The 26,682-nt window shown below is 34.4% G+C and overlaps 1 pseudogene; it reads right to left on the bottom strand.

Moving 5' to 3' along the window:
- The window catches only part of LOC108662812 (trans-ocimene synthase, chloroplastic-like), a 69,979-nt pseudogene extending 51,009 nt beyond the window's left edge, over positions 1-18,970 (bottom strand).
- Between the last annotated feature and the right edge of the window lie 7,712 nt (positions 18,971-26,682).

Genomic DNA, 26,682 nt, shown 5'->3' with positions numbered 1-26,682 from the left:
TTTCCACAGAGAAACCTTAAGAAAAACTCTATCATCGATTTCAAACTCCAAGTCTTTTCTCCATTTATCTGCATACTCTTCTGCCTATCTTAGGCTACCTTTAGCCTTTCTCGTATAACCTTGATCTTGTCATTAGTTAGATCGATCAATTCTATACTAACTAACTTTCTTTCACCCACTTCATCCCAACAAAGTGGAGTACGACATTTCCTTCCATATAAAGCTTCACACGGTGCCATATCAATGCTAGACTGGAAGCTGTTGTTGTAAGCAAATTCCACTAATGGCAAGTGTCTATCCCAACTCCCAAGAAAATCCATGACACAAGCCCTCAACATATCCTCCATAGTCTTGATAGTCCTCTCTGCCTGACCATCCATTTGTGGGTGAAAAGTAGTGTTAAATTTCAATTTGGTTCTGAGAGCTTCTTAAAATTTCGGCCAGAATAGAGAAGTGAATTGAGGATCTCGGTCTGACACTATAGAAACGGGAACTCCATGTAGCCTCACAATCTCATCTATATAGAGCTGAGCCAACCTCTCAATAAAGTATGTACTATGGACAACTAAAAAATGAGCAGACTTAGTCAACCGATCTACGATCACCCAGATCGCATCCTTTCCCCTCTGTGTTCGCGGTAGTCCCAAAACAAAATCCATAGTTACATGCTCCCATTTTCACTCGAGAACAGGTAAAGACTGAAGTGTACCTGCTAGCCTCTGATGCTCCGCCTTAACTTGCTGACATATGAGACACTTTGCTATGAATTCTACTACGTCTCATTTCATACCTGGCCACCAATAATTTTCCTTGATAGTCCTATACATCTTGGTGCTTCCAGGATGTAATGCAAAGGCAGAAGAATGGGCTTCTTCCATGATCGCCTGTCTCAGTTGGTTTCCCTCAGGAACACAAACTCGGTCTCTAAACACCAAGACGTTATCTTCTCTGAATCTGAACTCACTGAATACCCCATTAGTCAATTTTTGAATTTCTTTTCTTAACTCATCATCAGACCTCTGAATGTCCTTGATCTAATTAAGTAATGAAGGTCGTACAATGAAGCTTGCCAATAAGGATCCATCCTTACCATTTCTCAACTGAACCCCAAGAGATTTCATCTCTAAAAATGCTGGCACATAACAACTCTGAAGTGCGGCTAAAGACGATGAAGACTTACGACTTAAGGCATCAGCTACAACGTTCGCTTTTCCCGGATGATAGTCTATCACCAAGTCATAATCTTTTATCAACTCCAACCATCGCCTTTGCCTCAAATTAAGCTCCTTATGAGTGAGCAAATATTTTAAACTCTTGTGATCCGTAAATATCCGACAATGCTCACCATACAAGTAATGCCTCCAGATTTTTTAAAGCAAACATCACTGCTGCTAACTCTAAATCATGGGTAGGGTAATTTGCTTCATGCCTCTTTAGCTGTCTAGAAGCATAAGCCATAACTTTTTCATCGTGCATCAGTACGCATCCTAACCCCAACTTAGATGCATCACTGTATACCACAAATTCTTTTCCATTAACAGGCAGTGTTAAAACGGGAGCGGAGGTTAACCGGTTCTTTAGCTCCTGAAATCGACTCTCACAAACATCATCCCACTCAAACTTAACTCCTTTACGAGTAAAACGAGTCAAATGAGCTGCTATTAAGGAAACCCCTGAACAAACCTCTGATAATAACCGACTAATTCGAGAAAACTACGAATCTCCGTCACTGTCTTAGGTTGCTCCCATTGTAAAATTGCCTCTTATCTTCTTGGGATCAACATATATTCCAGCTCCCGATACTACGTGTCCCAAGAATACCACTTCCTGTAACCAAAACTCACACTTCGAAAACTTTGCATACAATTGTCTTTCCCGCAAAGTTTGTAATACTATACGTAAGTGGGTAGCGTGCTCATCATTATCTCTCGAGTAAACCAGGATATCATCAATGAACACAATAAACTTGTCCAAGTAAGGGTGGAACACCCTATTCATGAGATCCATAAAAGTTGCTGGTGCGTTAGTTAACCCAAAGGCATGACCAAGAACTCATACCGAGTCCTGAACGCTGTCTTGGGTACATCCTGTTCTTTAATCCTCAACTGATGATACCCAGACCTCAAATCAACCTTAGAAAATACTGTAGCTCCCTGTAATTGATCGAAAAGATCATCAATCCTTAGCAATGGATACTTGTTCTTAATGGTCATTCTGTTAAGCTATCGATAATCTACACATAACCGAAGTGTACTGTCTTTCTTTTTCACAAATAAAATCGGTGCTCCCTACAAAGATGTACTAGGGAGTATAAAACCCTTGTCCACTAACTCTTGCAAGTGTACTTTCAACTCCTTTAACTCTGCCGGAACCATTCTATATGGAGGAATAGAGATTGGAGCAGTACCAGGAAGTAAGGCAATGGTGAATTCGAACTCACGATCGGGAGGAAGTCTTGATAATTCATCAAGAAATACATCAGGGAACTCACTTACTACGGGGACATTCTCTAACTTAGGTTCCTCCCTCGATATATAAATCACGTGAGCCAAATATGCTGGATATCCCTTTCGCACCAATTTCAAAGCTTGAGGGCCGAGATTACACAATACGGTAATACTCGATGCTCCCCAATAAATACAACTTCTACTCCCTCTAAACTCTAGAGAATCACTTCTTTCTTAAAACAATCCACCTTTGCTCAATGAGTGGACAACCAATCCATACCCAAGATCAAATCAAAGTCCCGAATCTCCAAAGGGATTAAATCACCCATAAATTCTTCTTCCCCAACTTTAATACCACAGTCTTTATAATACGTATTTCTTACTAACCGCTCGCCTAAAGGAGTATGCACTGCAATCTCTTCCTCTAATGGTAATAGGTTCTTATCTGAGAATGATGCAAATGATATGCTCACGTATGATCTATCGGAGCCCGAATCTATCAAAACATGTGCATCTCTATCAAACACAATCATAGTACCTGTCACTGCGTTAGGTCAAACTCGGGCTTCATCCTCAGTCACTGCAAAAACCCTGGTCAAAATCTGAGGCTGCGGTCTGGAAGATGGCTGCTTTGGGGTATTACTCCTCATGCCTGACCGTATCACTAGGCCCTATCTAGACTGTGATCTCGAAGTGTCTATTCATGGTATACTAAGACGAGTCGGAGGAGTAAAAGTAGCTATTGTACCTCATCTCAACTAAGGACAATCTCTCTTGATATACCCTTGTTGGCCGCATTGAAAACACGTTATAAGCTTTCTACATGACCCAACATGAAATCCTCCGTAATTACGACATCTGTCTAATCCTCCTGAAGTCCCCCCTTGACTACTACTCACTGGCCGATCAAATTTAGAAGATCTCAGCTGTGACTGCTGAGATGGAGGTTTAGTGGATGCCACAGACGCTGAGGTAGTACTTCCTGCAGCCGATGTTGAATCTCTACCTCTCTTTGAAGACTGACCCGGGAACGTAGGCGGATTCCTTCTCTTTGCAAACTCAGCTCGGATCCATCTATTCTCAGTGTCGAGCTTCTCAGCCAGTAAGGCCATCTGCACAACTTCCTTATATGACTCTTTGCCAGTCACTATCATACGCTTCCGTATCTCATTACGGAGTCCCTCCTCAAAGTAGTTTACCTGGTCTTCCTCCAATCTCACTAACTCAGGTACTTAAAGCATCAGCTTGTTAAAACAAGTTTCATACTCCTCAATGGTCATGTTCCCTTATTTCAAGCTCAAAAATTCTCTCTTTTTCTCTTTCTGATGGAAATAGCTGCAATACTGACCATCGAACTCTTGAAGGAAATCTATCCAAGTCAGCGATATAGAAGAGCGAGACTTTACTGAATTCCATCAGGTACGGGCTCTCTTCTCAAATAATTGTGTAGCCACCTTTAATTTCATTTCATCATCTAATCCCATATCTACCAGTGTCTCCGATACCTGAATAACCCAATCTCGAGCTACGGTCACATCCAACTCACCAGTAAACGAGACGCAACCTAACTGTCTAGCTTCTTTCAATTTCTTAGAAATGAAGACGTCCGGTGTCTAGGGTGGAATAGGAGGTGGTGGTACTGGGGCTATTACAGGGGAAACAGCGGGTGGAATTGGACCAGCCTGAGTTTGACCCGTAAGAGCAGCAAGAAAAGCCGCTAATGCCTGAGCTGCCTCGGGTGACATGGCTGGTACGCCAGGAGTAGCAACAGGTGGTGGAGGAGGTATAGGAATGTCAGTAGACTCAACAGTAGGAACTGCTCTAAAAGAAGATGCAGCCGACTCCTCTTCTATGAAATCCAGCCGACTCTGTCTGGGGTGACTTCTTCCCCTACTGGTAGATCTAGTGATAGGTGGTAGCTCACGTCGAGGAGGCATAATGATCTACAAGAAAAACGAAATTGGTTTAGACGACTTAAGACTCTATATGTAACTACATGCAACTAACTAATCTTAACTGGGCCACACTGACATTGTAATTTATTTTTAAATAACTTTAAATCCAAGAACTTCAAAAATCAAAAACTTCTTTTAAAACCATAAGCTTTTAAACCAAAAGCTCTAATATCAACCGAATTGTCAGGACCCGAAACCTCCCTCAAGCCCATGACAACCGCCGCGAAGTCCCGATTGATACTCATTACCCAGAATACCAATCGGAACCCCGCACGGCTTACATATCAGTTTTAAACAATTTCCAGTTGTTTCCGGCTCAAGTAAATCAAAAGACAAAAATATAGCATTTTTATATAAAACAATATTTATAAAAACACATGTAAGTAAAATAAATTCATACATACAATAATTTACAAAGTTATAATGTACAATAATAATTACAATGACAAGTGGCCCCTAAATATACCAAGTGTTGGCGATAGTAACCTATTGTCTGTGAGATAGAGGGGTCAACTGGAATCCTCGACAAAATCAGTAACTACAAGTTGCCACAGGCCTGAAATATTTGGAAAAAAGATGGGTGAGATTTCGCAATCCCAATGAGTAAACAGACATTATCATAAATATCTAAATGCGAGTAACATGGAGGCAAGTTTAAACAACAAATCACAAACCATTTCATAAGGTTTTCAATTTATTTCTTAAACCATAAAATATTTGTAATTTACCAAAACAGTTGTTAAGGCTTCTGACTTTTATTAAAAACAGGGCTCAAGCCAAAAACTAGTCCTCGGGGATACCTTGGCCTAGGCATCTAACCGAGTCCGCCAAGGTTGTCAAGATATTCACATGTTAAACACATGTTAGTTTTGAAAACAAGTCGTTCCTTGGCATTGGCCGAGTTACACATTCACGTGGGGGTTCGACGTGAAGTGAACTCTAACACTACCCCAAGAGTTACCCTCCTCGCCTCTACTATCGGAGTAACTATATAACTGGGTTTACGGTGCCCCTTTAATAGGCAGTGCATGGAAACCCGTCACTGCACTGACTAAACCCACCAATTTTAATAAAACTTCGACAATATAACGTGACTTTTATTTATTTACCTAGTCTGCATAGTAAAAGACAACTTACATAAATTCCCAATCCAATTATAAAATATAGCCACACATACTCATATATCAAAAGTCATTCATAGGAAAATATATTTTTCAAGACAATTGGTAGCCTTCAATTACTCAATTTCATAATGAACACAATATATTTTTATTTGTCACATTTATTTCTAAAACATCACAAATCCCATTTTAATCTCATTTTCGTTTCATAAAATCCATGAAGAGCATTTAAAAATAAACTCTAGATAATTTACAATAATAATAGGTTTACTCACCGATTGTACAAACTAATTGCTTTTTAGGTCCCCCAATCACTGTTCATCAGGTACGACTTCCTTGCCTTTACCGAAAGGCTCTCCTCCTAAACAAATTGCAAAACTTACCCAATTCACCACATTGATGCTAAATCACTATATAATTGACTTAAATCCTATACTAATGCATGGTATGAAATGCAATAGCCTAAAATGGCTTAAACGCGGTATTAACCTATTTTTGGCACTTTACTTGTTAAATTGCTAACGCGCTTCATTTTAGCTCTAAATTGTCCCATTTTCTCTCCAACATTTCTAACCATTAAATATCAGCCAATAACCTTCTAAAATCACCAAAATCAGCTCACTTTCCTCCTGAGAAAATTCGGTCAAAAATGGGACATTTACTCTGTTAATTTTCCACTTTGTTTTTCTATCACATTTAACCAGTTTTCATCATTTTCTCTTCATTTCTCTTAGAATAAAAATCAGTGCATCATCATTGTACATCAATGCATATTCGGCCAAGGGTGGGTATTGTAAGAATTTCATGCTTTCTTGCCCAATTTGATTTCTATACACACTTAACTAACTAAAACTACTAATTTAACTAAGAATCAAAACCTAAAAATTTCAAAATCTTTCCCCTTGAAATTTGGCCAGCCCTTGGTTTCACTTTTTGATCTCTCTCCTCAAGCATGCTAAATGGAAATAAAGGCATAGGAAAGGTAGAAATCAAGCTAAAGTCGAAAAATCTTACCGTTAGATGCGTAAACGGACGAAAAACGCGATTTCCCCTTTGAATTTTCTAGTTTTCCTTTGGTTTTTCCCTTTTCTTCCTTTCCTCTCTATTTTCTCTCTTGTTCTCTCCTTATGGCTGGCCATCACTTAATATGGGGTTTAATTGGACTGACTTTTCATTAAAATTATATTAAATTATTAAAAAGTACCATGTGTCACTTTTCCATTGGCCCGTTTTTAAAATTTCATCTTTTAAACTTAAATTTTTCACCACTTAATATACCATAGTTATTTATACCAAAAATTAATAAATCTTATGATTTGACAAGTTTTGGGTGGTGAAAATTATTGTTTTTACCCCGGAACGACAAAATTATCGTTTTACCCCTATGTTTTGAAAATTGCCGAAATTAAAATTTTTCACTTCCTATCATTAAATTATACTCCAAATAATTAATCTTGGTCAAAAATTTCACTCCATGATCAAATTATTATCTTAGGTGACAAAATGACGATTTTACCCCTAAACATCAAAATTTTCAATTTTTCCCTAAATGAACTCTTGAACTCTGAACAATCATTTTTAGTCATTCCTGGATTGTAAAATATTAAATTTCATCCTACGATTCCTATTTGAACTAGTTCGAGGTTAAATCAACTCAAGTGTACCGTTAGGTACAATACCGGGTTTTGTCTATTTTTAAGGGCTTTCCTAACGTAATAACATGCTACTCAGTGCATGCATGTCATGACATGTGTTTATAGGGTCGGGTTTTACACCAACGATGGTGTGTCTTTGTCCCTTTGTAATTATTTTCACATTAATAAAACATTTTTTCTTTTTATGGCTTAGTGGTTGCATATATGGCATTCGATATGCCCTTTGATTTTGATGTGGATTCTCTTAGTCTAATTTGTTACTATTATTAATGTTTGATAAGATATAACCAAGTATCAGGTGACTTGTGTGGAAATGTCCACTTAAGTATCACATAGACTATCACATACTTTGGCGAAGGAGCGCAGTTCATGACACAGAGCATGTCGGGATAGATATCACAACTTTCCCTTCATTGCCTATGGATTCAGACTCTGATGACAATTTTAGTGAGGATGATGAGTGTCATAGCTCAAATCTTGGGCCATGACCTGCGCGTGGGCCCAATGGGCATAGCCCACTAAGCCTAAGTAAGCTTTTTTTTTTATGCAATCCCAATCATCATTCTCAACCGTCATTTCTAAAACCACATATTTCAATTCTCAATTATAAATATTTCAATAACATTTTATAGTGACCCAATACTTACCATTTTATTATATCAAAATAATGTCACCCGTTTGCCAACTCATAGTGGCATTAGTAATCAAATATACATATTTGACTTATGACATGGATCCTTACGGATTACACTACATATACATGTTCACAAGTAACAGACTCGTGACCGTCAGCGGAGTGACTGTGAGTGAAGGTACAACTACTAAGTTGCCATAGTACCTACCCAAAGGACGAGCACACGTGGACACTCAATCTAGGTCCCAACTTCCTTCAAATCTGAAAACATGAAGTTTAAAAATGTGAGTATAAAACTCAGTGAGTGAACATAAGAAGGGAACAAGCAATCGATAAGGAGAACTGGGAAATCATGATGCACTTGTTTCAAAAACAATACAATTGATTTAATTTCTTACTAAAAACCCCTCATTTCAAACTTTGATTAATAACCTCATAGTGTATCAAAAACCCATGATCAATCCATGAAGTTAAATGGGTGAAAAATATGTCAAAATCAACTAAGATAGCAAGCATGACAGCAAGTTTCTTGTTACAGCGAGAAACAGTCTTAGTTTGCATATGTTTCAGTTTTTTAAGTATATCTCCTACTACAGAAGTCCAATTGACTTGATTTTTGTACCATTAGAAAGACAAGAGAAAGGGATACAACTTTTATGTTTACTACTTTTCTTAGTTATGATAGGAAAGTGATCAAAATCTTCGTAAAAGTGAAAGAACTGCACTAGAACCTGAGAGTTTCTCGCTGCAACGAGATTTATTTTTCCTGCAGCGAGATTCTTTTTCGCTGCAGCGAGAAACAGGGCTGGTTTGTGTCCCCACCACTCGAGAGTTTCTTGCTGCAGCGAGATTCAGGGCAGATGACAATTAAGGGATTTTCACATGCCACAAAATCCATTCCTACCATATTGCACATCAAAGTGAACACATTGACAATAATCAAGTTTCTCATTATTCATTTCAATCAAATATTATAATCATAAACTTCTTATCACATATACATATATAAACATATATAAACATGTACACCACCCCACTTCATTCATCATCATAGTCGGGTCATCATCATCGGCTTATGTGCAGTCCCTACTAGCACATAGCTAGGTCATCATTGGCTTATGCGCACTCCCTACTCACACATAGCCGGGTCATCATCGGCTTATGTGCACTCCCTACTCACACATAGTCGGGTCATCATCGGCTTATGTGCACTCCCTACTCGCACATAGTCGGGTCATCATCAGCTCATGTGCACTCCCACATCACACATAGTAGGGCCATCATTATCACACAACATTATTCATCAATGCACAACACATATTCATATATATACATACCAACATAATATAGGAGCATATGGATTCATCTTTTTACACATTTCACATTTTCACAACATCAAAACATTTATCAAGGGCTTGTTCCCATGCATAATTTAATGAAAACCAATTAAAATCATTTAAATGCTTCATCTCAACACATATGTATTTCCCAAAAACACTTTGATGCAAGTTCACTCACTGGTCTTGTTGATTCTTTTGCTTGACTCTAACCTCAACTAATGCTCCAAATGGATATGTGAGGCCTTGTTGGAACCTATACAAACACAACATCACAACCAACCCAAATTGGCTTTAATATAATTCCAAAAGCTCTTCCCAAATCAAGTTCTACTAGTTATTTCTAACTAGCTTCCAATTGCCATTAAGTGGCTAGTTATTCACACTACTCTAGTCACCCTAAGAGTGAATAAACAACCTCAATGATAAAACACTCACAAACCCCATTGTTAGCCATTATCAACAACTTGAAAATTAAACCTAATTCATTACTCACCTTGGTGCTTTTTCTGTAGTTGAATTCCTTTTCAAAAGCTTCCAAGCTATTGTGGACAATCTCCCTCTCTCTCTCCACCCGTCCAGCTAGTGAGAAAATATACCAAGGAAAGACCTTTAAGGGCTTTTAAGGTGTAGAAGAGAGAGTATGAAAAACTCTATGAAAAGGTGCAGAAAACACAAGGTTTAGGGTTACCATGGGAGGCTTCCATGGAAGATGAAGAAAACATGAAATGGAGAGAAGAGAGGGGAGGAAGAAGAAGAATTGTTGAAAGCTACTGGAAATTTGCTAGAGCTTTGGATATTTATATCTAAAGTTTATCCATTTCTCACATAAATTACCAAAATACCCTTAACATGGTGACGTTGTCTTCTTCCCATCCTTTGTGCAACCTTTTACTCTTTTGACACTAGGGCAAGGTCCATAATAGTTTAGAAATACTCAAGCACATGAAAAAATAAAAAGTTAGACTCGAGAAACAAAATGATAATTTTGCCCCTACTGTGGAAATTATCATTATTTTTATCTTCTTCCTTTATTTTACCATCATAAACATCATTCATTCATTCCTTAGGCCTATTTAGACCTTAATAGCATAAAAAAAGCCCACTCGTACGAGCTCACCAAGAGAAATTACGAAATTACCTCTGGTCCGCATTATCACATCTACTTCTAGTTATGTGTCACGACCCGGAACTCCCCATCGAGCCCGTGACAACCGCCGCGAAGCCTCGACAAATATTATTCACCCCGAATGTCGATCAAAACCTCGCAAGGCTCTCGTATCAGCTTTCGCACTTCCCCGGTGAGCAATAGTTATCAAATAATCAAAATACGAAGGATTACAAATCGTTTCCAAATCATAACATAACATATTTTTTTTTTTGGCTCACAGGGACATTTTCGTCATTTTTGTCGAAAACCTCCAAACTTGCTAAAAATGTAGTAGGTAAGCCGAAAATATATATTTGATGATAAAAAAAAATTAAGTATCTAAAACGTTCATTTGAAGTGAAAATTTGACCATTTGAATATGATAAAAAAATTCAATAAAATAAACTATTTTCTTGTAAAATAATTTTCATAAAACTATCGGTACATAATTCTTATAGCGTAAAAGATAATTATATTCATATATACTATAAAGCAAATAACCAAAGCATAAAATTTCTTTTACAGTGACACGTGGGCCCATATCTATCCAAAATGCATCGGAAGCTGGAAACCTACAGCTTTTACCGATTCGAGTCCAAATGAAGGTCCTTGTTCAAGTCAGCTAACTACGGAATTCCCTGAGCTTGAAATATGAGGAAATGAGGGTGGTGAGATTATAAAATCCCAGTGAGTAAACAGATACCATCTAAACTATCTAAAGTCGAGTAAATGGAGACAATTAAAATAAATCATCATATTGTAATTTCATTACCATTCAACTCATTTCAACCAAATAAAATCAATCCATAAAAATCGAGTAATCAACTTGGCTTATGAATTTCTTAAAACTTTGGCTCGTGCCAAAACTCATACTCGGTGATACCTTGCGCAGGGCATCTAACCGAGTCCGCCAAGGCTGTTAAAATTTTGTGTACACTTAAAATATATTTTTGTTTGAAAAAAATACAGCCGCTCCTTGGCGTTGGCTGAGTTCCCTTCACGTGGTGGTTTGGCGTGAAGTGAACCCTAAGCTATACCCCAGGAGATATCCTACGCGCCTCTCCGTTCAAGGTAATAATATAATGGAGTTTACCGTGCCCCTCTAATAGGCTGGTCCACGAAACCCCCTCTGCAGTAAATAATTAATATATAATCCACCAATCAATAAAATTCATTCTAGCATGTCATGGCAATTTATCGCAACCTAGCCTCTCAAGGCTGAATACATAGTATAAATAATTATAACACCAAAATCAGTTTAGCCATTCATGCTCATTTATTGTCATAAGCCATTCAATTCATAACCATAAATTTGCAACACAAACTAGCAGTCTCCAATTACTCTATTTTCAAAACCAATATTCGATTTTTCAGAAAATTTATAAAATCATTTTATAAAATCACAATTTCCCTTAAAACATAACAATTTACCATTTAAACCCATTTTTCATAAAATCACATAGTTGTATAAAACTACTCTAGATAATTAAGACGATAATAAGTTTACTCACAATGTCTAGAATGCAGACTTTCGAAGCACTCTGTCTACTGGTCCTCGGATGCAATTTCCTTGCCTTTATTAGAGGACTCACCACCTTGACACAATGCAAAATCGAGAATTTCACTAAGTTGGTACTAAATCAAAATTAAACTAATTTGGACTACCAATGCATGATATGGAATGCAAAAATGCACTGGTAACTATCTAAATCCGGTATTAGCCTAATTCATCTTATCACCCGATTAAATTCCTAACGGGTTCGTTTAAACTCCAATTTAATTCTTTTCAGTTTCTATACCTCAATTGCACCCAAATTAACTTAATGTCCCTCAGTGTGATGCAAATTATCAGTCCCAACAGCAAATTACGAAAATACCCCTAGTGGGTAAAAATTTGTATTTTTGCTCCGAAAATTCCTATTAATTTTCTAGGCTCATAATTCATTATTCCTTAACCAATTCTCCTAGAATAAAATCAAACTCATCCTCACTCACTACATGGTAAATTCAGCCATTAATGGTTGGGGGAGAAAATATATTCTTTTCTTGTTGTTTTGTTTCTAAATATGCTAAACTAACTAAAAACACTAACATAAATTAAAATCAAATAAATCCAACAACTTTCTCTCTCCTAACCCATTTTTTCAGAATTGAATTCATCATGAAAACATGTAATTTAATCATGGAAAATAAAGAGAAATGCTTGGGAATAAGAAAACTCAAGCTTAATAGAAAAAATCTCACCTTTTTCACTTAATTTCCTTGAAAATTCACACTTTTTCTTTGATTTTCTCTCTCTAGGGTTTTGTTTTCTCCTTTCTCTCTCTTGTTTTTTGCTTGGCCGAATGTTGAAGAAGAAGAATGGGTGGGCTGATTTTTTTTATGCCTTTTTATTGTTTAATGAAATAATATTATTTTATTCATATTTTAAATATTTTATTAATTCATTTTTTTTTTCTAGCCATCCACTTGTCCTATTTTTTTTCACCATGCATTCCCTTTGACTTATCCAAGTCTTAAGTGAAATTCCCAGATTTTTCCAAAGTTTTGGTGGAGCAAATTTTTTAAAATTACACTTTTGCCCCTGAACTTTTCAAAAATTACATTTTTACCCCAAAAATTGAAAATTTTCCATAATGCATAATTTTCACTCCTCATACTCATTTCACACTCCAAATAATTAAATTTGATCAAAATCCTTTCAAAAAATTAAATTTTCGATTTCGAATGGTAAAATTACCATTTTACCCTTTTACTCCAAATTATACCGAAATTAAAATTTTTCACTTCTAAACCTCAAATCTTACTCCAATAAGTCAAATGGGGCCAAAAATCTTTTCTAAAAATTTCCATTTTGTCCCCAGGTGGCAAATGACCATTTTGCCCCTAGATAGCGAAAATTCCAGTTTGACTCCAAATTGATCCTTGAACTCTGAATCACCATATTAACCCATTCTGGGACTTTAAAATTCTTAATTTCATTGTAAATTCTCTATTTGATCTAGTTCGAGGCTTAAATCAACTTTATTGTACCTCTAGGTACAATACCGACTTTTGTAAATTTTTCAAGACTCTCTTAGCATGTAAACATGCTATCCACCACATGTATGTCATCACAAATATTTCTGTAGAGTCGGGCTTGTCATCTTCTCCCCCACTTGGATCAACCATATGATCCTCCTTCTTGATTGACTTCGACATCCGGCTAAATATTAATATTTTAATATTATTTTATTAATAAAATATTATTTTATTCTAAAAATTTTATCTTGTCTCCTTGGTATCAAAAATACCTTATTATGCCTCACTTGACTTCCAAATCGCCTTTTATCTCACAAATTCTCCTCCGATAAAATTATTATATTTTATTATTATTTTCTCACTTGCGAAACATTTTATCATAAACTACTCCTTTCGTCTTTTATCACTTCTAAACATTTTAATTGACCTCAATTTGCATTCGATCAACTTTATTTATCACCATATCAAAGTATGGGGTATTTCATTATGTGTCTATGAAGATCGAGATTTCACAAGTTCACTTCTGAATTACCCTTTTTAACTCGGTAGTTAACCTCAATTGGCATCTGTAAACTTTATTAGTCACCATACAAAAATACAGGGTACTACAATGAGGATGAGCAGTAGGGTGCAACCACGATTTAAGGGAGTATTTTCTCTTCCTTATTTTTCATAACATTAGAGACAATGTTTACTTTAAGTTTTTGTTGGGAGGGGGGCTTTAAAATTTTTATGTGTAAAATTTATATGTTTTCAAGTTAAAAGTTGTTTAGCATGATAATTTAGGAGTACGTGAATTTAGGAAATTGTTGAAAAACTAAAGCTAAATTATTGCACCAATAAAATTAATTCACCTATCCGATAATGATAACTAATTATCTTGTTAATCTTTTACTCTTAGTAATCATGAATATTGTTTCAATGTCATGTGAAGTCTTATCTTAGCATCATGATCGGATGAAATTTTCATACTTGGGCACTACATCTCTTATCTTGAAATATCATGTCTCTTTAGAGAAAGTTTATGTAAATTAAGATTTTAGAAATATGTTTGGAGTTTTAGAAATAACTTAATTCTTCCTCGAGGAAAAATCATATCGCTATACTTAGTTAGGGAAATGACTTAGGCCATCCTTGGACTAATTGAGCCTTTTAAACCAACTTTTTTACATCTTTATCCCTAGTATGCCATTTTGAGCTTAAATTGTCCTTTCTTTGATTTAACCCATAAATAAAATTAGCTTAACCTTTGACAAATTTCTCTCATTTTTACAACCCTCACTCCTAAGCATATATATTGTTTTAGGAAATGTATGTTTAGACTATTTGATAAGAAAAGTGAAAAAGATGAAATGTAGAGAAACATGCAAAAGGTTTTTAATGTATTCATCCCACTATTAATGAAAAAACCAAGTTTAGGGGTGTTGAAATAAAAAAATATATAGTATGTTGAAGGAAAAGTGAAATTGAAAGAAAAAGGGTGTACTTAGTGAAGAAAAATAATGAGGCTATATAGGTCTTAAAACAATTATGTGTTTAGGGTGACTTAAGTTATATATTATCCCATATTCTAGCTCAACCCTAGCCATACACTACAAGCTGAATAAAGTTCTAAGGATCCTTAATTTATTATTAGCTTACATTAGTGGAGAGGGAGATGAAAAACAACCTTATGAAATTTTAAACTAGCTTGAAGTTTGCATGAGCATAAACTTATCCAAAGTGCATGAGATTCATGGCAAGAGACTTCACACACACACACACACACATGAGAATTTATCCAAAAATCAGCTTGCATTTGAATATAATGTGAATTTAGATAATATTTATGTTTTACTTTGAATTGAAAAAATAAGATAGTTGATGAGGAAATAAGATGTTGTCAATGGATAGTTTATGAGGAAATTAAATGTTGTCAATGAATTGGTGCATCCGATTTTGTTAGTTTGATGTTTTCAATTATATTATTTTGTTTTCTTAGTTTTTGCTCAAGGACTAGCAAAATATTAAGTTTGGGGTGTAATAACTATATGATATAGAGTTATTTTGCCGCATTTTGACAATAAAAAAATAGCTAAGTCCTTGTGTTTTCAAGTTAATTTTAGGTAATTTTTATATTTTTCTTTATTTAGTTTAATGCATGTTGAATTATTTATAATTTGAGTAATTTGAGCTCATTTTCATATCAAAAGTCTTAATTTGAGAAATCACTAATTTATTCTCTATTTAGAATGTTCTCAACTGTAAAAAGCTTCATGGAAGTGAAATGTACAAAATGATTAGGTGCAGAATTTGCTGAATATGTTGCAGTATTTCTTCCATAACTCTTTTTAAAGAACTTCAAATGATATGATTCTTTAACCAATAGAAAGTTGAGAGGAAGGGCTACAACTTTTCTGTTTATCACATTGCCTTGTTTTAATTGGAAGGTGGTTAAAATCTGTGTCAAATAGAGAGTACTGCACCAAGAAAGTAAAACAAAGATAGAACACTTGAGAGCCATGGCGCTGAAAGGAATTTGTGGCAAACTTCAAAGTTAGAAATGTTGAGAGCTGGGGCACTAGAGCCTATTTCCAAAAATAATTGTCTAACGGGAAATTTGGAAATCAAGTGAATTTGTGCTTATTTAAGGGACTTTTTTAGAGAATTTTAGAGAGACAACAGCAACAACTAGTTTAGAGAATTGGAGCTAAGAATCAAGCAAGAGAACAAGAGAAATTCAGAGAGATTTGAGATCAAAAAGCTTCAACATTATTTTCTTTCTCTATTTTGTGTTTTTCTTATTTCCTTTGACTTGAATTCATGGCAAAATTTCTTTGGATAATATTTTACTTAGATATCATGAACTAATTTGTTTTTCGAGGATTATAGTGGATTCTAAAATGTAGTTTGAATATTAGTTTCTCTTTTATTTATCATGAATGGATATAGTTTTGTTTATTCAAATATGTTCTTAATGCTTTTAATTGCTTGATCAACAATTAACTAATTTGTAAATCTAATTGAGACTCGACAGAGAGATTTTAGATTGACTAAGATTTGAATTGTGCATGCTCATGCCACTTAGGTGATCATGATGCGGGTAGACATATGTCAATTGCCATACATAGTCAAATTAGGACACTATTTTAATGAACTTAATTTAATTGATTCCTATAACCATATAGTTAACTAATTAAGTTAGGTATTTGTGCAAGCATCTAGATGGAGACTTGTACATAGCATTGGATTTTAGGTTAGTAAAACCACCCAAGAAAGTAAATAATAAGAGAAATTGGTATCAGATAAAGTGTTAAATGAACCCATAATCCTAGGTCTTTAGTTAGTGGTCTTTCTCAAGTAACTTTAATTTTTGTTAGTTAATTTAGTGTTTGTTTTTATTTAGTATTAATTAATTTTCTTAAAATTTCAGTTATTTAAATAAGATTGATTTGTTATAAAATTTTAGTACTTAGTAAAACTTTAGGAACAAATCCTTATTGGGAACAGTACTCTACTTGTTATTATATTACTTGTTTACGATACCGTGCACTCATGTGAAAACTCAACAACACTCATACAAGCACCTTGTGCTGTGGTGATCGATCTACTTGTCCATGGAGGTTGATCCTTGGCTATTCCAATAGCTATATCAAGCTTAAAACCTCTATGGATCGACCCGTCCTTGCCATGGGATCAACCCTTCATGCCTTATTTGCAAAAATTACTTTCCTTTGGCTTCCTTATCTAATCATACTTTCAACCATTGATACCAATTAATCCAACAACATCACAGTAGGATGTTCATGTGAATATAGTTGGAAAAACTCAACCAACATTCAAATTACATTAACATATAATTCATTCAAACCTGTCCAACATTTACTTAAGTTTAAACAACATCATTTCATAAAAGGTAAGAGTTTCATAATATGAATGTAAGAGGCTTGCTTAGGTGTAGTGGGCTATACCCGTCTCTATGTTTTTGTGCAAGTCATGGACCCCTAAAAACAGATAGTGACAGTATCATAAAGGGTATTGTTAGGAAGAGCTGTTGACCCCTAAAAATAACACTCAAGTAGCCTATCCCGAGCAAAAGGTAGCCTTTCCTTATAGTTCAAGTCCTCCCACCACCTGCCCAATCAATTGTAAAACAATAACAATTTCAATGATTTAAGTTGATGAGAAAATTAAATTTCCTAACTATCAGATTGTTATTTTTACCCATAAAAAAAACTATAACATTTTAAAATCTTATTTATTTTCAATCTAATTTAACTAATGATATCTAGTAATAGTAATTTAAAAATATGATTTCTTACCAATGTAATTTAACTTATTAATGATATCAAGTAATGGTAATTTAAAATCCTGATAACAATCTTAGCTTAACAGTTCTTATTTTTTTCTTTTTAAGATTTATATTTTAATAAATCTTACTCCACTAGTTCCTGCAGCTCCTTCAGATAAACAGATTGCATGATATTGAAGTTCAACTTGGCAAGCTCGAGCAAAACCGAATTCATCTTAGCATCATATTGGTAGATAGCAATGAAATCTCGTGCTTCTGTCCAGGGCATCCTCCAGTGCAGTGGATATTCCAGTGATTGTTGTATTTGCTCAGCTTTATTTCCATCCATCTTCTTCCTTAACACTAACAGATGTTTTGTACTAAAATTCAGGGCCTCGTCTAAAACATCTTCTTCTGGCATCCCAAGGTACGAAGCTTCGTATAAATCAAAATAAATCAGATTTGTCAAAAATGATATATAAATAAATAAGGAGTAAAATTAAAAATAAAAAAGATGTTAACATGATCATTTGAGCCTTGTTAGTCAATCTGACATGTTAAATTGAATGATCAATTATTTTAAAAGGTTAAATTAATAGAAAAGAACTTGATTATTGTATTTAAATTCTAACACGCTCCTTCACATGTAATTCATATGAATATTTAATAGGCTTGCAGGTGGACTCAAGTGTTGAAATAACCTGCGACCAAAAAAAATTACAGAAGTATTGCAAAGTTTAGTTTGTAACCAAACACTTGAAACAATATTAAAGGGAGAAAAATACATCTTTTACGATTCGAAATTAGAGCTCTAATATCATGTTAAGTTAGGTGTCGAATTATTCCAAAACCTTAGTTGATAGGAAAGGGACAATTATTATATTTAAGTTTTAATATGGGGCTTGATAACGTTATCTATGACGAAATGACAAACTTTTCAAATTCGACTACTTGCACAAATAAAAATTAAAAATTAAATACAATGTCCTTTAATGAAATGCTATTCTAAAAATTAAAAAAATAAATTAAATATAACGATAACATTTTGCGCAAATAGCCTGTACTAATGAAGAAACCATTTTGACGTATTAGTCTAAATTGCAAGGCAACAGTGTAAAGATCAGTGGCAATGTTAGCATCAACAAGTTTAGCAAGAATATCCTTGATATCCTTTTCAAAGTGGTAAGCCACTCCTAAGCGTTGCAGTGTGTTGATCAGATCCAGTTGGTCACGTGGTTCCTTCATGGTAGCAAGTAAATCCCTGCCACCTTGCTTAAGTTCCTCAAGACGAGTGCCATGGCTCTCGAACCGCAAGGTTAGCCAAAATAAAGTGGTGCAGGTTAAACACAGAGTAATTCCAAGGTGATGAAGCTTGGGCATCTAATGAAAGTAAACTTACTGAGTAGGGTGTGGTAAAGGACTTGACGAGTTCACCATTCCAAACAGTAGGAAGGTTACCTGCTGATCGCCGTTCAATACCTTTTGCTTCCATGATAATATTAAAATGATTAATATTGCATTGTAACTCGACCGGTTACAGGTATTTATAGAGATGCAATGAAGAATTTATTCATAACCTAATAGCAGAAATAGCTGATCTTGTTTAGCAATTGGAAAGTAGGAAATGATAAAAAATATGTCTTTCGGTTTTGTTAATCAAATAATTAATTTTTAAATTATTTACTTATATAAGCATTATGCCAACAAATAGTAGAACCCATGTGTAAATCATTTTGATGGATATGCAACATACATCATTGGAGATTTGTACTAGGGATTGAAAGATGGATAGAGCTAGCCCATTTGATCTAAACTTGAAAAATTGATTCGACACTACAACAAATTTGATTTAATGCAGCGTATTTTTAAAATCTGTTGCTAAAAATATTTTTAAGAATATTTTTTTTATGTTTTCAAGAACATTTTTGTAAATCTGATTTGACCATATAAATTTTTAGATTCATTAAGAATAAAATGTAATCATAGAAATTGCATACACTAACAAAGGTTACACTTTTTTTTATTACTACTAAATGTGAAAAAAGCGAAGCTAAATATTAAATAGGTGCACTTTTTAAGATTTTACTATATAAAAAAATATGTCGCCTAAAGAGATGTGATTAAAACTCAATATTGTTGTAATGTCACTCAAATTCGAACCGGTTCTAACTCGATTTGACTAGAAAATATCAGCGATCAAAATTTTTTTAAAGGTATGCAATTTTATTAGTAATTGTCAAAGTAGAAAACTTTGGATTTTATACTTACAATAAAATAAAACTATAGAAAAAAAACCCCATAAAGCACTAAATACGGACTTAAGAATATCTGGAAGCCCAAAAGGAAAAAACCTGATCATAATTCAAAGAAATTGACTAAGGAAAATATTTTGTGAAAACCACCAGTTCTTGGTCAACTCAAATTCACTATGGATGGAGCTTCTAAAAGTTGTCCCGGTGAGACTGGGATTAGTGGTGTTCTTAGAGATAGTGAAGGTAGAATAAAGATGCAATTCTCTAAATCTACAGGTTGGGGAGATGTAAATATGTCTGAGTTACTCGTTGTCAGAGAAGCATTTCTCCTTTTTACTGCTTTAACATGGGTGAGTTCTCATAATCTTATTATTGAAAGTAATTCAATGAATGTGGTTAAGTGGATTCGTGATCCATCGACTGTTCCTCGGCATTTTCGCAACATTATGTTTCAAACTAAGAGCATCAGTTCTAAAGTGATCAATTGGGAGATTTTTCATTTACCAAGGTCTGGTAATAGCATTGCTGATTGCTTGGCTAAGGAGGGGGTCGGCATAGTTTCTGATTTCATCATGATTTTTGCTGCTTTTCTGTGCCTTGTTGTTTGACAATATTGATTCTTCGTGTTTCCCTTGTTGATGGGCATTTTTTCTTGTGCCTTCTGGTTCAAGTTCTTGGTTGTTTTCCGCAAGGCTGTTTCTTGTTATTTTTTCCTATTTTGGCCAAGATGGATTCGTCTGTTGTGTTTTCTCATCCTTTGGTTGAGTTGTTCTGTTGTTTTGCTGTTTGCTGGTGGTTATTGCACAGGGATTCCTTCCTTTCCTGTTATATTAATAATATCTTGACCTTTAAAAAAAAAATTGTGAAAGATAATCTCTCTCATAAGTCCAATTCAAAAATATCATTTATTATAATTTTAATTATTTTTAGCCAATTTTTGGTATGACTGGACAATAATGCTTTTTAAATAATTTCAGATAAATTAAAATAGCTTCGGTTTTTTCTATCCCCGTCATCCAGATAAAAATTTCAAAATTAAATCCTGATTTCTCTTTCTTGCCAAATACTGTCTATCTCGCCATCCAGCTCTTTCTCGCTATCCCAAAAAGTAAAGATGACATCGAAGTATATGTTCTAGGTTCTTGAGTTTATTGGTTGATATTCATTAAAATCCCAAAGTTAAGGAGTTGAAATTGATTAGACATATCTGTAAATTAAAATACTGTATGACTTTGGCAACTTAAATCTAGTTGTGAGTAAGCAAATCAATTAGTTATTAGCTATTTAATTACTGGTTTTTGGATATTGTATCACTAATTTTTAAGTATTGTGAGATGGATTTTAAGTATTGTGTGAGTTAATTATTGCGTCTTTGGCTTTTAGGTATTACGTGACTGATTTTTAGGCAATGCCTAAAAACTAGTTACACAATGCCTTACTAATTAATCACGCAATGCCTTACTAACTAGTCACGCAATGCCTATCAACCAGTCACGTAATACTTAAAAATTAGTCACACAATGCTTAAAAACTAGTTACGCAATGTCCAAAAACTAATTACGTAAAACTTAAAAACAACCAAAACTACTGAATTCCATTTTATAAAATCAACAATTTTAAACAACACAACATATTCCATTGAACAATATAATCAACAAATATGCCTACTTGACGAAGAATGCTTAAAATGCTTAAAGGCTTTTCTTCATGTATCAAAAATCACTCCAAAATGCTTAAAATGCTCAAAACGTTCAAAGGTTTTTCTTCGTGTATCAAAAACCACTCCAAAATGCTCAAAATACTTAAAAGTTTTTCTTTCTGGTAAGAAATGCTCTAAAGATGAATGGTTTAGCGAATAAAGCTCAAAGGATACGAGTCTGTTTGAGGCGCGGACCTAAACATATGAGTCGGTTTTATTAAGGATAATTTTATCCAAAATTAATTTCTTTTGACAAAAAATAGTTAAAATTATAACGAGAGCTATTTTCAAGATCACCTTATTTATGAGGGGTATTTTTGAAATGAACCCTTAAAACAAATAATATGCATTAAATCACCTTATTATCTGCAAGTTTATTTGTCCAATCACGCTCCTTGTCCAGACCGGGCCAAATTTCTGTCCGAGAAAATCTCTTCCGTCAGAGAAAATTACTAGTTACACCGTAGCTGTCCGAACCGTAGCAGCCTCATTACAGCTGTCTAAGATCTCCACTAGTTATACCGTCCGAAATCAAGACAAGGCTCTTATCATAGTATCGCAATAAGGCTGCTCTATAATTATAGCTGACAAAAATTTTACTTGAATATGATTTAATCACGAAATTCTAAGCCCTCCATTTCTGTTTATACTAGGTTTGGCTAGCTACCTGTGGCGGCTGGGGTCTCCTTGAACTCCAACAAACACTTTTAATGTCTCGTTTGACTACAAGAATCATCTAAAATGAGAATGGTAAAGCTTTTGTTTGATTCATGGAATATTTAGAAGAAATCAAGAGAAATAGGGATATATACCAAATTTGCCACTATATTATGGTTTAATCTTCCCACCGTACTTAAATTGCTTTAAATTTTGCCATCCTACGTTTATTTTGATTAATTTTTGAACAAAAATTAATAGTGAAAAAATATTTCATTTATACAGTTGAAATATTACTAGTATTCCAAGTTCCAAATTAAAGCTGTCTTAAGATCTTGTTACAGCTGTCTTAAGATCTCCACTAATTATACTGTCGGAAGCCAAGACAAGGCTCTTTAGGCAATAAGGCTGTCCGGGTTCAGAGCATGTTCAAATCCTTATAAATTAAAGCCGACATTAAACAGCATTCTTACATTAAACAGGTATTTATAGGAATGCAATGAAGAATCTTTCGACTACATAACAGAGAAAGGATAATAATTAAATAGTGATCAACAATTAACAGCGGGAATAAAACTGGTCATGTTTTAGCACGAGGAAATTAAATAGGAAATGATAAAAAAAATAGGTGTTTCCGTCTTGTTATTCAAATTATTAATTTTCAAAATTTATTTACTTATATAAGCATCATCCTACCAAATAGTAGAACCTATGGATATGCATGTTTATTGAGGATTTGAACTACAGATTTAAAGAAGGATAGAGCTCGCAAAGTTGATCCAAACCACAAAAAAATGTTTTGATTCATTCAAATTCAAATCAAATCTAATTCGATTTCATCACAAAAATGTTGAAGAAATGACCCTTTATCTACAAATTCAATAGCAGATAAATATGGCGGGAATCAACTAATGACTGAATATTCAAGAAGGCTTAGTTGCATACGGTATCATTTGTTTCCTTGTTAAGTTTAAAAGTGTCTAAACATTGGTTATTATGTTATTTTATTTCTTTTAATTAGTTGTGGTGAAACGATAGACAGTCAAGCTGTTTTGGTTGTCTTGTTTAGTTGTGCAAACACTTTTTTGTGTCGTTTAAGTCATGTTCGTTTATTTTCCCTATATGCACATTAATGCTATCATTTTGTTGCTTCTATTAAAGGCTTAACAACCATATTTGCTATTCGGAGTTTGTTATTGTTTTGTGTTGTCATTTTGTGCTTAGCCGACTTACCTTGATTTAGTCTCCCAAGGCTGAATCTAAGGGCTTTGCAAATATTTTGGATAGTATATAAACGAAAAATGCAACCGTTATGGTGTGGTTGCCTCTAATTCTCTAGTTCATAGCTTCTTCTTTATTTTTCTCTACTATTCTAGCTTTTTCAATTTTTATTCAGAAAGTTTCTCTTCAAAACTTCTTCATGGTATCAAAGCGTTATTTTTAAGGGACCTATTGTTTGTTTTGAAAATCAGCTCTTGAAAGCTCATTAGTTGATTAGAGTTAAGTGTCAATGGCTATTACAGGCTTTTCAACTTCATCACCACTAATTTTCTCAAGCTTAAACTACTAGATATAGGCAGTAAAGATGAGATCGTATCTCAAAGTTTTGGATCTTTGGGAAATAGTTAAAACTGGAGAACTTCTAGTACAAAGGCACGCAGATCCTACACTAGCACAAATGAAGCAGCACAGTGAGGAGGCTGCAAAGAGGCATAAGGCTTTGTCTTGCCTTCAATCTGCAATTTTTGATGCTATAGTTGCAAGAATTATAACTTTGATGATCCTAAACTTGTTTAGGATACACTGAGGGATGAGTTTCATGGGAATGACAGAACCAAGATCATTTAGATACTAAATCTATCAAAGGAATTTGAGCTTATAAAGATGAAGAACGAAGAAGGAATTTAGGCTTATGCAAACAGAGTATTAAAGGTTGTGAACCAATAAAGACTTCTTAGAGAAGAAGTGACTGACAGAAGAGTAGTGGTTACGTTTCTTATAAGTCTACTGGAGGTTTGAAGTTAAAACATCCTCTCTAGAAGTCTCTAAGAACTTAATGAAAATCTCAATAAATGAGCTCATAAATGATCTATTAGCCCAAGAGAAAAGGAAAGCTCTTAGAGGAGAAGAGTTGGTTGAAAATGCCTTAGTGGCAAAGACTAAGGGTCTAAAAGTCAGAAGAAATAACTGCAAGAAGGCTTAAGCAAAAGGTAAAAAAACTAGTGAAAGGAAGTAGGGTAAGTTAGTAGATAAATACCCTCTTTACCCTAACTGTAAGAAGAGGAATCATACAACAAGATATTGTTGGTATAGGCCCAATGTTAAATGCAGGGCATGCCAACAAATGGGACATGTTGAGAAGCTCTGCAAAGCTAAAAAATCAGAAGGTGTAGGTTAAACTATAGTAGATGAACAGAATGAAGGAGCTGAAAAGGTCCTGTTCATAGCCACACAACAGGTGAGGATTCTGGTAAAACAAGTATTTGGTTGATTGATAGTGCTTGTTCACATCACTTTACTAGCAACAGATCTTTGTTCACAAAACTTGATACTAGTTTTGAATCTATAGTTGAAATTGGAAATGGTGATTTCTTGAAAATCATTGGTATTGCTACTGTGGCTATAGAAACTGTATTAGGTACAAAATACATCACCAGTGTTCATTATGTCCCTAGGGCAAGTCAAAATTTGCTAACTGTAGGTCAATTGACAGATAGTAATCATGCGTTACTGTTCAAGGGCAAATATTGTACTATTTTTCATCCTCTGGGTATTGAGTTGTTTACTATTGAGATGGAAAACAATTGTTATCCTTCGAGCTTATCTAAAACCAATCATTTAGCTTTTTATAGTCAAAGGGATGTATTTGAACTCTAGCGCAGAAAGTTAGGACATGTGAATTATAATTCATTGTCACTTATGGCTTCATAAGAGCTTGTTGAAGGCCTACCTGGAATCACAAAACTAGACAAACTTTGCCAAGCATGTCATTTTGGTAAGCAAACAAAAAAGCCCTTTCCCAAGAAAAGCAAATAGAGAGCTACTCAAAAATTGGATTTGATTCATACTAACATAAGTGGTCCAATGTAGACTCCATCATTGACTGGTAGTGGATTTTATATTCTTTTTATTAATGATTTAACAAGATTTTACTAGGTTTACTTTATGAAACAGAAGTCAAAGGTCTAGTTCATTTCAAAAAGTTCAAGGCATTAGTTGAAAACTATACCAATATGAATATTAAAACATTAAGAAGTGACATTAGAGCTGAGTACACAACAAAGCAGTTTGAGACAATTCTGGTAGACCTTGGTGCTCAACATTAACTCACAGTGACTTATAGCCCACAACAGAATGGTAAGTCAGAAAGAAAGAATAAAACTTTTGCTCAAATGGGTAAATGTTTGTTATATCAGATGAATCTGCCAAAACAATTTTGGACAGAAGTAGTATACTGCTAATTATATATTGAATAAGGTTTACACAAGAATCATAACTCAGAAAACTCCATTTGAGATGTGGTATGAACAAAAACCATTTATTTTATACCTAAAAACTTTAGGGGATGTATGCTTTGCCAAAATTCTTGATGAAAAGAAATCCAAATTTGATTCTACGTTTGTTACAGCTTTGGATATTGGCTATAATGAATTGTCTATAGGTTATAGACTTTATGACCTTGAATCAAAAAGGTGTTCATAAGTAGGGATGTCATTTTTTATGAAGAAAAAAGTTGGAATTGGAAAATTGGAACTGTAGAAAGCTTAGAAAATGTAGTTATGTATGATGAAAGTCATGTGCAGATTAAAACTAATGATGACTTATCAAATATTGAAGCTGAAGGCAATACAATTAGAGGTACAAGATCATTGGAGGATATTTGTAACAGATGTAACATGGCCATATTAGAACCTACTAGTGTCAAAAAGCCAATTTTGACAACAACTAGAAAGTTGTAATGGATAATGAAATGAAAATGATTACCAAAAATGGAACATTAATCTTGGTTGATAAGCCAGAAGATAAGAATGTGATTAGAATGAAGTGGATATTCAAAACAAAACTCAATCTAGATGGCTTAACGAACAAATTCAAAGCAAGACTACTTGTTAAAAGATATGCTCAAGTGTATAAGGTTGATTATATGGAAATTTTTTCTCTTATGCCAAGACATGACGCCATTACGATGCTTGTTGCTTGTCCAGTTAAGGAGGGATGGAAAATACATCAACTTGGATGTCAAATCAGCATTTCTTAATGAATACCTAACTAAGGACATTTATGTGGAACAACCTAATGGCTATGACGTGAAAGGAGCAGAAAATAAGGTTTATAAATTAGTCAAAGCCTTGTATGGCTTGAAGCACGCACCTAGAGCCTAGTATGAAAGAGTTGATAAACACTTCATGAACCAAGGGTTCCAAAAAAGTGTAAATGAGTCTACATTATATAAAAAAAGCTCAAAGGATTCCGTGTTACGTATA

This window comes from Theobroma cacao, chromosome 7 (genome assembly GCF_053813885.1).
Source record: "Theobroma cacao isolate CCN51 chromosome 7, ASM5381388v1, whole genome shotgun sequence".
NCBI classification, from domain to species: domain Eukaryota; kingdom Viridiplantae; phylum Streptophyta; class Magnoliopsida; order Malvales; family Malvaceae; genus Theobroma; species Theobroma cacao.
Note: the sequence above shows the minus strand (reverse complement) of the source record. Positions and strands in the feature narration are given on the sequence as shown.